At 46.3% G+C, this 12,466-nt stretch overlaps 1 protein-coding gene across 2 annotated transcripts in view; it reads left to right on the forward strand.

The window, feature by feature from the left end:
* The first annotated feature begins 6,442 nt into the window (after positions 1-6,442).
* LOC139048030 (U-scoloptoxin(01)-Cw1a-like) overlaps positions 6,443-12,466 on the forward strand; it is a 31,949-nt gene continuing 25,925 nt past the window's right edge. The window contains exon 1 of one of the 2 annotated variants that reach the window (XM_070522382.1): positions 6,443-6,733. The gene's annotated coding sequence lies outside the window, so the exon portion shown is untranslated. The remainder of the gene's footprint in view (positions 6,734-12,466) is intronic. The other variant, XM_070522381.1, reaches the window with a different exon arrangement.

The following is a 12,466-nucleotide window of genomic DNA, read 5'->3' on the forward strand; positions in this document are numbered from 1 at the left end:
ATAAACTTCTGAACCTGTAGGAAACTCACATCACTGGCTCACCTGTCCAGAGGAGCGCAGCATTTGTTATTGCCTTCACAAGCACTATTGCCGTAGCATTGCCAAGACCTACGCAAGTATAGTGTGGTTATGGAAGTCTAGCGACTTACGCAATGCAATCTATTTTTTTTCTGCAACGCTTTCTACGGCTGTTACATAGAGGCACAACTTGTGGACATAGGGTTACGTAAAATCACACATTATTTGTGCACCTTGGCACCTCCGGTGGGTGGCGTAAATATCCTTTGTCATGGTCATGAGTGCACAGGATGCGCAGTGGTCGCCGGTGGAAGAAGCGTGACACTACACCTACTCTCCTTTGGTGATAAATAGGTTCAGGCCTAGGATGCGCTTTATGCAATACATACATAGTATTTGGAAAGATTGGTTGCGCTTTCTAGACGATCACAAGGAAGAAGACAGGACTAGGCGCAACCAATCTTTCTTGTGATCGTCTAGAAAGCGAAACCAATCTTTCCAAATACAATGAACCAACTTGCCCAACAACGTATTCTGCTAAACATAAGTATGCTAAGTATGGACAGCTGGGCTAGTTGGTTATGATTAGCATTGTGAAACATAGTTCCAGCGCACATTTGAACAAGGACGAGGCGAGAAAGACAACACTAAGTTGAAAGACACACTTAGTTGAAGTCCGGCGTTAGTGTTGTCTTTCTCGCCTCGTCCTTGTTCAAATGTGCGCTGGAACTATGTTTCACTCTGCTGAACATACATAGTAGCATACGAAATGAGCCTCTTACGCCTCCTAATACGACAGACTTTCGGTGATGACTTTAACCTACGAAAGCGTTCGTAATCAAGTTTTAAAGAAGGGCATGTAAATATTTTTATAATTACGGCAGAGCTTGCTTGAAACCACTTTTTTTCATTTGCATGCCGAATTTGTTTCAGAAGTTTTGTTTTGTTGCAGTTCAAAGTGCTGTGTGGCATGTGTGCGTGTTTTTGCTGGATGTTCTTCACATATGAACCGCTTGTTTCACATTGAACTGTTTTCTAAGTTTTTGCTGTTTCTTACCTCTAGTTTGTTTATTTCCAGTATCTTGCATCATTTATATCTTCTAACTTCTCTACAAGTTTCAATGCGCACGAATGTTGATCTTCTTGTAAACGGGGGAAGGGCTGTGAGGTGGGGGAGGGAGGATTTGTTAGGGGACGAGAGCTGCGGCAGGATTTTTTGAGCCTTTAAGCCGGTGCGCTATAGGCAACTATCGGAAAGTCGTCTGTAGAAAAGAAAAAGTAATGAAATTGCTTGAAACGTGTGGTTATCGAGCACAGACTGGAGTGGTTATATATGTTTAAATGATAGCTTTAAATTACCGCCTGTGGTTGAAAGTAAACAGGGAATTGATTGATTGATTGATTGATTGATTGATTGATTGAGTTCAACGTCGCAAAGCAATACTGGGGCTGGCACGCCACAGTGGCGGAATCCACGTTACCGTTGACTACCTGTTGGTCCTAAATCTAAGTCGACGAACGTTCTCGCATTTCTCCTCCATCGAAATGCGAACGCGGCGGTCAGAAATCGAACGCGCAACCTGCCGCTCTGCAACGGAACACCGTACAAACTGCGCCACAGCGGCCAATTCATCTCAAAGTTTAGCATTGCCTTTAGGCTGTTGGATGTGTATTTATAGGTAGAGAGAAATGGAGGGAGTAAATATCCCACCTAAGGATATTAAAATGGAGCCGAATGATCGAGCTTTGCTGCGAATACGCAGGAGGAATTTTATCGGGGCAATTTTGTTTGTTAGTATTTGAAAAGTCACTGAACCTACGAAAAAAAAAGTCGCTGCGACTCCAAACAGGCGCACTTGTCATTATGGTCACTAAAAAACTCGCGAACGTTAGCGGCCTTCTGGCTCAATTGCCAACACTGGCTCTTGTGCAGAACAAAGCGGACATCGCTTAACTGTTCGTGTTGTTGGCTACCTTGACGTAAACTTGGCATTAGAAACGGCGGCTCGTGAAGGTCTCAATGGCGGAAGCCCACTGTACTCTGTTTCATACGTGTACATAGCAGACGCCGCCATAGGAAGGGTAGAGATGTCGCTGCTCACTTTCACGGCGATGAAAAGAGTCTCGTATTCGAAAAACAGGGTAGGTGTTATGTATTTTGACGTTTCTTTAATTAGGTGTCGTACTTTAATGCCGCAAAATATGAAGTACTTATTGCATAAAGCGCATATAGGCCTGAACCTATTTATCACCAAATATAGTGTCACGCTTGTTCCACCAGCGACCACTGCGCATCCTGGGCGTTCGCGACCATGATACAGCATATATATGCCGCCCACCGTAGGCACCAAGGTGCACAAATAATGTGTGATTATGCGTAACCGTACGTCCACAAGTTGTACCTCTGACATACGTAATAGGTGTTAGGTTAGGTAGATAAAAAAAAAATGCGCCGCGTAAGTCGCTAGACTTCAATAACCACGCTGCTTGCTTATACCTTGGCAATGCTACCTGATAAAAATGAAACTGAGTATATATTGCACTTGTGCCGGCAATAACTAACTTTGTGTTCCTCTGGACCGGTGAGTCAGTGATGCGAGTTTCCTACGGGTTCAGAAGTTTGCGTTCTTCGTCCCCTTGTTTCTGGCGTCGCTGGACGAAACAGCCAAAATTCGAGGAAATCGTGAACAGCTGGGGTGAATTCGGAGCGCTATTTCTAAGACTCTTGTTCCACTCGGAAAAAGACCACGAAAATTTGGTCTACTGGGACGAGCAAACGTATTTCTCCGTGGATCGGGAAATTATAGGTATAACACCTGTCCCAAATCGCTTTCTGTTTAGCACGTTTAGAAGACACTTCATCGCCGTGTTCTTATTTCATTCCGCATACCACATTTGCATGAATATAGGTTGAGCTTTCCTTTTCTCTCGGAATTTCTAACAGCAAAAGGTGTCTCGCCTTATATTCGGGTGCGTCCCACCAGTGTTACGCTGTTGTTTCCTTGTTATCATGTTTTTTTTTTAAATGGCGTTTCAAACTCCACTGATCCAGACCAAATGCACCCCCGCCATCTCTACGGAGGAGTGTTAACCAGCGCCACCACTCTCAGAGTTCTACTAGGAAACATAAATACCCCAGAAAGTGGATGGGAAGACGGCAGACGATATATATATATATATATATATATATATATATATATATATATATATATATATATATATATATATATATATATAGAGAGAGAGAGAGAGAGAGAGAGAGAGAGAGGGAGAGGGAGAGAGAGAGAGAGAGAGAGAGAGAGAGAGAGAGAGAGAGAGAGAGAGAGAGAGAGTAAGAAATTGTGTCCTGAGAATCGGAAAGTCGCATTATACTTTTGTCCACGTGATTTACGTGCCAATACGGTACCACGTTAACCTGTGCCTGTGCTTATATAGTTTTTATCCGGTTCCACGTACCTTAACCTCAACTCCAACACCGTGGAGAGGACGAAGGCGAGAGACGCAAGTGCAGGATTATCAAGTATAGGTTTGTACCGGAAAAAAAAGGTTTAATATCCGAATGGTATTGTCCATGTGCATCTGAGCCCACGATGTGAATATCCTAACATGAAGCAGTTACAATCAGTTTTAAACGAGAAGAAAAGTAATTAAAAAAGAAGAAACCAGTGAGGCACGCAACTGTCGTCCAATGGCATGCAATGAAAAAGATGAGTCCTTCTAGAGGATAGCTGTTGAGGCCTGGCTGACGTAACTTGGGCAATGTAGGCTTTTGAGTATATGGCTCATGTGAGGTACTCACTTAGACGTCCCATTAGAAATGCGTCTTGTTTTGGTTTACAGGAATAAGCACGTCTGCTAAGACAGAAATGTAGTCACGGTTTTCCTGCATTTCTTGGCACACTTTTCCAGCGCTGTGACTGCTTTGGTCAAATTCAAGCAGTGCGCACTATGCATAAACATAGTATACCCAATAGCCCTAATCAGCAAATTCCCAAAGAATGAAGTAACTTTTTGATTAGTAACATCCCCAAGCATTCCTCTTTCACACTTTCGTATCGTAGCCGGGAATACGATACCGCGGTAGAAGTTTTCGAAACGCACACTTGTGCACTTGTCTTATGACAGATCTTGCGATACTTGACTGCCCTTTGCGCTACTGAGAAGCTCAAAGCACGGTTGAAATAAATTACTTGCTTTGGCCACAATAACAACCACAAAAGGAACCCCGATAAGGCATTCAGAATGCGCTTAGAACGACTTTGTTTTTCTTAAGCAAGCCCGCCTACTATGTCAGCCACCCGTCTACGAAAGGGCCAAACAGCCTTACGATGCCGAAAGGTTGTTGACTTCCAGCTATGCGCACGACGGCTCTGTCTAACGCAATACACAGATGTATTCGGAAATAAAACACACGCACGGACGCGTCGCCGCTTCTCTAGCAGTAAACAAACGCATGCAGGAAACCAGACTACGAGCGACCACCAGACGTTCAGGGCGTAACTGGCCAGCAATGGAGAGCACGAAGGAACGAGACGGCCGTAGCAATGACCGCGGTTCGAGTCTCGTCGCTTTCGAAGCAGACGTGGGAAAGCACGGTCTGGAACGCGGCGTGATGCGGCGCTGCGATCGACCGCAGAGGGCGCGACGATCGCATGCAGTGCTGCTCGGCGGCTGCATGTGGAGCAGTCAAAGAAATGAGCGAACATAAAAGAAGTAAAAAGAAATAAACAGCGCCCCGCCCGACAACAATGTCGAACCTCGTCTTCGCTCCAAAAAGGCAACAACACACACTGAGGTATACGCACGAAAACAGGAGACGTTGAGAGTGCAATGCACCGATCAACGTTCCAGAGTGGGTTTGCACCATTGCAAAGAGCAAGTGCCGTCGGAGGACAAGCAATATGGTCATGTTTGTAGCAGCAGCAGACGGCATTGTGATCACACGTGGCGCAAGGAAACGTGCCACAAGTTGCAACAGCACGAAGTGGGTGCTCGTGAGAAGGGGCTCTAGTGATGGGCACAACTCGTTCCTTCCAAAGGAACGCCGCCGTCAAGCTGTCCAGTCTAAACCGGGTGGTCGCGAGCGGAAACCAGTCATTCAACGATTATTTTTGCGCATATAAATCGCTGGAGGGAGTCTTAGTTAGTAGAGACAACTTCCGAGATGCCTTTGTAGCCTTGACGGGAACAATTCCATAAATATGAAGGGGGCAAATTCTATCACAACTGCGAGCGACAAACCCTACGCCTATAGGTGAAAGAGTGCTATAGCAAATCTATAAACAAATATTTAATTACTAGTAAAGGAGAAGACGGGACACTGAAGCCCCCTGTAGCTTTATTTCAGCGTGTGAGATTGTATGGAGCTATACGCAATTTGCGTAACGGCCTCTAATATTAAGCAAGACATTTCGAAGCACTTGTTTTCTGCACTCCTCGACAAGCTCTGTTGACTCCCTGCCACATAGTTTTCTGCCCAGTTTTTACACCCTGCAGAAAGTGTTCCGTTGTGCAAAGCTTCTGCAGTAGCACTGACCACCTGTCGTGTTTCTTAATTTCATCTCTAGATTACTTCCTTTAAGATGTTCATTGGAACTTCGCGTACAGCGACGTTAATCTCCGACGCTCCTCGCTCTGAAATTGTTGCCTTCGGTTCTACATTCGTCCCACCACCGACGAGGACCGGAATTCGGACGCGACCGCGTATGTGCGAGACAGATTTATTATGAGGCAGACCAATGTCACCCAATGGGACATCTGTGCACGACAATCGTGACGTCCGAGAACGCGCACGCGGAATGTGAAGGTCCGCCCGCTCCTCTGCGCCGACGTAAACAACAAGAGAGAGGGAGATCGGGAGCAGAGGCAAATCAAACATCTCCTCAACGGGTCGTACGCGCCTAAACGAACACGCGCAGACAAACGGCCCCGATCGGGGCGAAGGCAGCCGCACCGATCAACAACAAAACAAAAAAAAAGAAAGAAAACAAAACGAGCCGCTACTTGTCCATACCGAACGCACCCCGGTGAGCGCGTACGCCAGAGAAACGCATCGGACGAGAAGGGAGAGCCGATGGGCGAGCGAAGAACAAGAATAAAAAAAACAAACAAAAAACACCTCGACCTCTGAAGGTGAAAGTCGGAAGGAAGACGGCGCCGGGTGGCCGAGTGAGGGGTCCGGCGGCGAGACGAGATCGCGGAGAAAGTGAACAACGAGGAACGAGAGAGAGAAGCAGCAGAAAGAGAGAGAGAGCGTGGCGTCAACCTCAGAGGAAGAAGAAAGCGAAACGGGGGAAGAGGAGGGCAGGCCAGCGTACACACGCCTCGAACGACAAAGGCACGAAGAAGCTGCGCGCATCCTCGTACTCGTCCTCCTCTTCTTCTTCTTCTCCGATTCCTCCTCTCCCGATCAGAGAGCACGCGACGCAGTCACGATGGTGCGGCCGTATAAAAGGCGCCCGCCGACGCCGCTGTCGCTCAACGCAGAGTGTCCAGTGAAAGTCCCGTCCACCACACCGGAGGTCTACCTGTGCCTTGCATAAACCCCCGCTAAGCCCCGTATCCCACGTCGCGAGCCAATTGTGGTGGTGTTTGCGTCCGAGCGGAAGCGTCCCGTCGATATACACACCTTCAACCCGGCACTCGAAGAGCGGACGTTTTGTTGGTGCGACTTCCGAAGACGTCGGTGAAAGACGAGGGGAAGAAAAGGCAAAAGGTGCGGACCGACTACGTTGTTGTGGCTTATACACCTTCCGCGCGGTCATTTTTTTTTGTTTTCTGGCCGTTGTGAGCACCGGGACACGTCAGATCGCAGTGGTTCGAGAGCGAGACCTTACCAGTCGGCAAGGCCCATCGGCATTCCCCTTCTTTGTCAAGTACCCGTGAGTAACGCTGGCGCCGATGAGAGAGGTGTAGGTTTTCTGATAGCCGACCCTAAAGAGGTCCGCCTTCCCATTTTTTTTTTCTTCACTTAATAGCAATTAACAAATGTGTAAGCTCGTTTGAAATCAGATAGCTTTTGATGACGAGCCCTCTTCTTTTTCTCAATGTTTTGATGGATATTGCGCCTAAATGGGTTTAACAGGAGGCCCCCTTAGATAACGAGCATCGTGTATAAATATCACATGACATCATCCAAAGCGCTAGTAAATACAGACGATGTAGTTGAGTTCCGATGACGCGCTTCTTTTCCAGTGACAATGTTGAGGGCCAATGAAGTAGTGTTCCTTTCTTTTTTTTTTTTTCCGACCGGCAACCCAAATGGCCCGCGTATCGTAGTTAGCTGGGAAGGTCTCTTTGATTAATTATTACGTTTTATCCTCAACAACAAGCAGTTAATTTTCGGACATAGTTTACTAATAACCATGCCAGTTATAGAGTAATGCGGGCCCACAGAACTCCTTTAATCATTAGGCTAATCGCTCATACGCGAAGCTACAATAATTTGGTATCTTTGATTACTGGGCTCAACGCGCCAAGCAGTGCATTCAAGAAATACGTGCGGAACCGCTGTGAGTTTCCCTAATGCTTGAAGTTCGCAAAGCAGAGGTGGGAAGCCAGCGAGATTAGTAGGTGAGCAGGCGTGGCGAAACGTTATCGTGGACTATCATGGGTGTTGGAATAGTCATTGATTGGTCATCTTCAAGAATTGGCATTATTGTTACGAATCTTTTCTGCACTGGTGCCCCCTGCATAGCCGGGAGAACGCATAGTACATTGCGCGCCTTTCCTTCTGCTCTGCCACGTAAATTGAAAGTACCGTTGGTATAGGGCCGGAAATAATATTTCAAGGGGGATGGCTTCATTAAAAAACAAACAAACTACAGGCACTTTGCATTGCGAGAAGTGCCATTTTTGTATCAGATATAGGTAAATGGTTAAGCGACAACATCCATGCAGTTACACGAGTAACATCTGCTGTCTGAGCGTATAAGGTGTTCCCCGACAGAGCTTACTGCCACAGGGAGTACGCGGTCATTATTATGCTACAGCAACGTCTGGCGAAATGATAGCACAGGTATTCAGTGTCTGCACAAATTGTGGAAGAGGTGCACACTGGTTACGGTTGCCTCGTAAATGCCGAACTTAATCATATACCGAACGCGAGCAGTGTCAATATGTGAAGGAGTAAAAAGATCACGGGCCGCAGGATCTGAGAAAAAAAAAATCATATTTCCGCAGCCTCTACATGCTGCCTTGCATTTGTGCTTCCAGTCTTTGGTAGCACATCCGTGCGAATAGCAAAGTGTTGCATTGTTTTACCGGCTGCAGTCACAAACTGCTCGCAAATCGCACATTTTCTCAGATGCGGCTGTCCGTAAACTTTTGACGCCCGCTCTACTTCGTTGTTTCCGATAGATAAGTTCAAGCTAAATGTCTAGATTGCGCTCCTAAGTCACAATGGATGTATCACTTTTTTGTGTGTGGTGTTCTTTGTTTTTCGCGGTACCAGCATATTGGATATTTCCGCTTGGCACTGTCTACAATGACATGGGTTGCGTGGTCCGACTATCGACTAGGGTCTTTACCATGGTCCTTGTTTAATGAGCATAAATAGTACTTACCAGGTGTGTTAAATCTTTTGAACGACCGGTTGCTGTTATGATAGAATACCGGATGATTCCAAAATCAAGAGACCCACCATCACTGGCTGTTAACTGTGTTCTGTGCACAGCGAAACGTGCACACATATATGATGCGGCAGAGTGGGGCTAAGTTATACATGTTTTGGGACTTATCCTGTCGCACTAATCTGCTGAAAGTTTATCATAAGTTCATAACTACAGCAGAACTGATAGTTGGGCGAGTTGGTACGAATTCATAGTGAAATATTTAGCGCGCACAATTGACAAGGTCACAGTGAAGGGGGCCACCTTCAGTGAAGGGGTGCTCGTGTGTCCCCCGCCATTGTGTCCTTGTCAATTGTGCGCGCTAAATATTTTACTATGAATTCATAACTACAAACTAACCAGCTCCCACGAAAGACACCGTTGTGATATGGAAGACAGAAGGAATGGTGTCACAATGCCCACTTCGCCAGTCATGTACGAACAGTCATCCACTTGGTGCTATCAGTTGAACTCTAGGAATATCGACATAGCTCACCATATTATTTTCTATGTCTATCTTCATTTTGTTTTGCTTCCTAATGCAAAACTGTGTTTAAGCCACGTCCTGCTCCGTTATGCCTTCTGCCAGTCCCCTTTCCCTTCCCCCGGCTGGATGCTCCCTCAACCGGACGCCCCTCCTCCCTAATTTCCCTAGTTTCTTTCTCCCCCTGCTCCTTGCCTCCACTTCACTTTTCCCTCGCCCTCTCATCTATCTATCTATCTATCTATCTATCTATCTATCTATCTATCTATCTATCTATCTATCTATCTATCTATCTATCTATCTATCTATCTATCTATCTATCTATCTATCTATCTATCTATCTATCTATCTATCTATCTATCTATCTATCTATCTATCTATCTATCTATCTATCTATCTATCTATCTATCTATCTATCTATCTATCTATCTATCTATCTATCTATCTATCTATCTATCTATCTATCTATCTATCTATCTATCTATCTATCTATCTATCTATCTATCTATCTATCTATCTATCTATCTATCTATCTATCTATCTATCTATCTATCTATCTATCTATCTATCTATCTATCTATCTATCTATCTATCTATCTATCTATCTATCTATCTATCTATCTATCTATCTATCTATCTATCTATCTATCTATCTATCTATCTATCTATCTATCTATCTATCTATCTATCTATCTATCTATCTATCTATCTATCTATCTATCTATCTATCTATCTATCTATCTATCTATCTATGAACCTGAATTCCCTTCTTGTAACCGCTAGTTCCTTGCTTGGTTATCAGAGAACGTAGCCGACAAAACAGGACGACCGAAGAAAGAAAACAGTAAACAGTAGTGTCTTTCTTTCAGCCTCATATAATGTCGTTCAGAATGCAACAGTAGCACCGACATGAGTCTGCATTATTCTAATGAACAGTCAAGCATGTCGCAAAATTTGGAGAGGAACTTAACGTTGGATAGTTTTCTTTGAGAATGTTGCTGTTGTCAAACTCGGATATGTTTAGCCATCGTGGTGGCTTACTGTGCCGGCGTTAACTCAGGATTGAAGCTAGCTACGAAATCCGACTCTTCACGTTTTTTTTGTGTGTTATTAGATAATAAGCCGGGCAAGTTCTTATCAGCTGCTTCGAAATTGGCGGATTCCGAAAAGCGATGGCGAACAGTACTTCACCTTGTACCTTTTATTTTCCCCATCAGCTGTAGGTGTCGCCTTAACGAAAATGCAAAAGTGATATACTCTGAAGGGCATGGCAGTGTGTATCCTGCGCATACTCCAGTAGTAGGATTCCACGCAATCTTGATCACCAACGTACTACGGAAACTTCACCCGTAGTCAAACGGGCAACTTTCCGTTGCGTCACAGAGCACTGCATCGGCCTTCAACTAAGGGGCGGTGAAGTGTGCGCCGCCACGTTCCCTGCCGCTTCAAGTAAGAAGAGGAATTAGGCTTTAAAGCATTTATTAGTAATTGAACACGCATGCGGAAGGAGTAAATTACTGCATCTTTTTTATATTGGTACCAGAAAACGTCTAAAGGAACTAGCATCGCACTTTCCAGAATATCGTTCACCTGCTGGTACTGCACATGTGAGGGCCACGGGTGAAAAATAGGTTGGGTGGTGGGATACGATGTACAGCAGGTCACTGACCCGCCATTTTGTAACCCGTACCTCTGCCCTGTGCACCGAACACGATCGCGTCTGCCGAAAACAATGCCGGAAGAACCGTGCTAATGCTATTAGCGCGCGCCGACCTCACTCTCGAATTCGAAGCCCGAGCTTACGAATTCCACTGACCGCTCGAGCGGGCGCCTTCGGGTGACCGCCCCTCGTGCACGACCTCCGTGACTCCGGAAGGGACGCGGTCAGTATAGCATCGTCGTTGAAGACCCTGCACCGGATGGCGTTACGACGCGCACAGGCCACACAGCTTGCTCGCTCCCGATCCAACCACCCTCCCCGCCACCCCACCCTCCTCACCCCGATCCCTATGTTCAACTAGTCCTTGCTATTAGGCGCCCGGATTCAAAGTGGTTCCGTCAGCTGCGCCACCGCGCCGTAATACAGCCATCAGGAATACGTGTACAAGTAGCCCGCTGTATCAAAGCTAAAGACAGGGCGACCACGTACCCGTCGCATTGGAATTCACGGCACGGCCCCGGGGAGACGCCGCTGAAAGGAACAAACGTCCATCGCACCCGGGGACGGGGTGAAGCACGGTACCTCCGCTATGACCGAATAGAAGATGAGAAAAAAAAAAGGAGAGAGAAATTAATATAGAAGAGAAGCCCCATTCACGGGGAGAGCCGATCGGCAAGAAGCTGCGTCGCTTTGCCACGCGGTGAAACAACAAGGAAGTGGACCGTCGTTGCGCCTGGAACGAGCGGCGTGGACGTGCGCCCGTCTCGCTCCCAAATTCTGAGGAGCAACGAGTGGGCACGGGGGCAGTAGGCCGTGGTGCGTCCGGTTCGGCTTTGGTCGCTCGCCCACGCCCTGCAGGCTCTTCCTTCGACCGGGTGTCATGCGAGAGATTCGGTTTCGTCATTGTCGCTGAGAAAAAAAAAAGCGAGACCGTCACGTGAAATCCAGCGATCGAAATGATGAACGTGGTGGCATTGAATGCTACCCGGAAGGTTCACGCAGGAGTACACGTTCGCCCTGGCGGCAGGGTGTGAGATGCGAACTAAGGAAAGTGTTTGAGAGACGCTGTGACGAATCAAGCGTTAAGACAGATGCATGATAGAAGGAGAGAGAGAGAGAGATATCACTGCCGTGTTGCTGGAACTGGACAGAATGGCGGAAGCAACTATCGCGTAATGACAGCAATGCACGTTTTCGCTCTGGAGGTAATATATAATTTGCAGTAAATACATGCACAGCATGCAGTGTGGTCACGAAGGTGCGGGGGTGCTGCTGTTATGTTCCGTAAAAGCAAAAAGAAAAGGAAAAAGAAAACAGGAGAACGCAGACAAAATAAAACGCGAAAAAATCGGCACAGCTTAGAGGCGCCAATCTTTTGGGGAAAGAAGCTTAGTATACAAAGTCAAATCTTCCAAAATTACTTGTCAAGGACAGCAGCGAACAGAGAGGAAGACGTGGTAACACAGTGGTCTGCTCTTTTTCTGCCCAATTATAAATACACGCACACAAAAAATATCAAAAACTTATTTTCCCGCAGCTGTACAACGCGCAATTGTTACACTACATTGAATTGGTCGAACGCGGGCACTGCGTGGGATGTCCCACTTCATTTTATGCTGCATGCCTATAGGCTAAAAAAATTATTTGTTTTGCTGGCATCTGTGGTTTCCAAACTTATTGCTCGTGGCTCTTCAT

This window comes from Dermacentor albipictus, chromosome 7, assembly GCF_038994185.2.
Source record: "Dermacentor albipictus isolate Rhodes 1998 colony chromosome 7, USDA_Dalb.pri_finalv2, whole genome shotgun sequence".
In the NCBI taxonomy this organism is placed as follows: Eukaryota; Metazoa; Arthropoda; class Arachnida; order Ixodida; family Ixodidae; genus Dermacentor; species Dermacentor albipictus.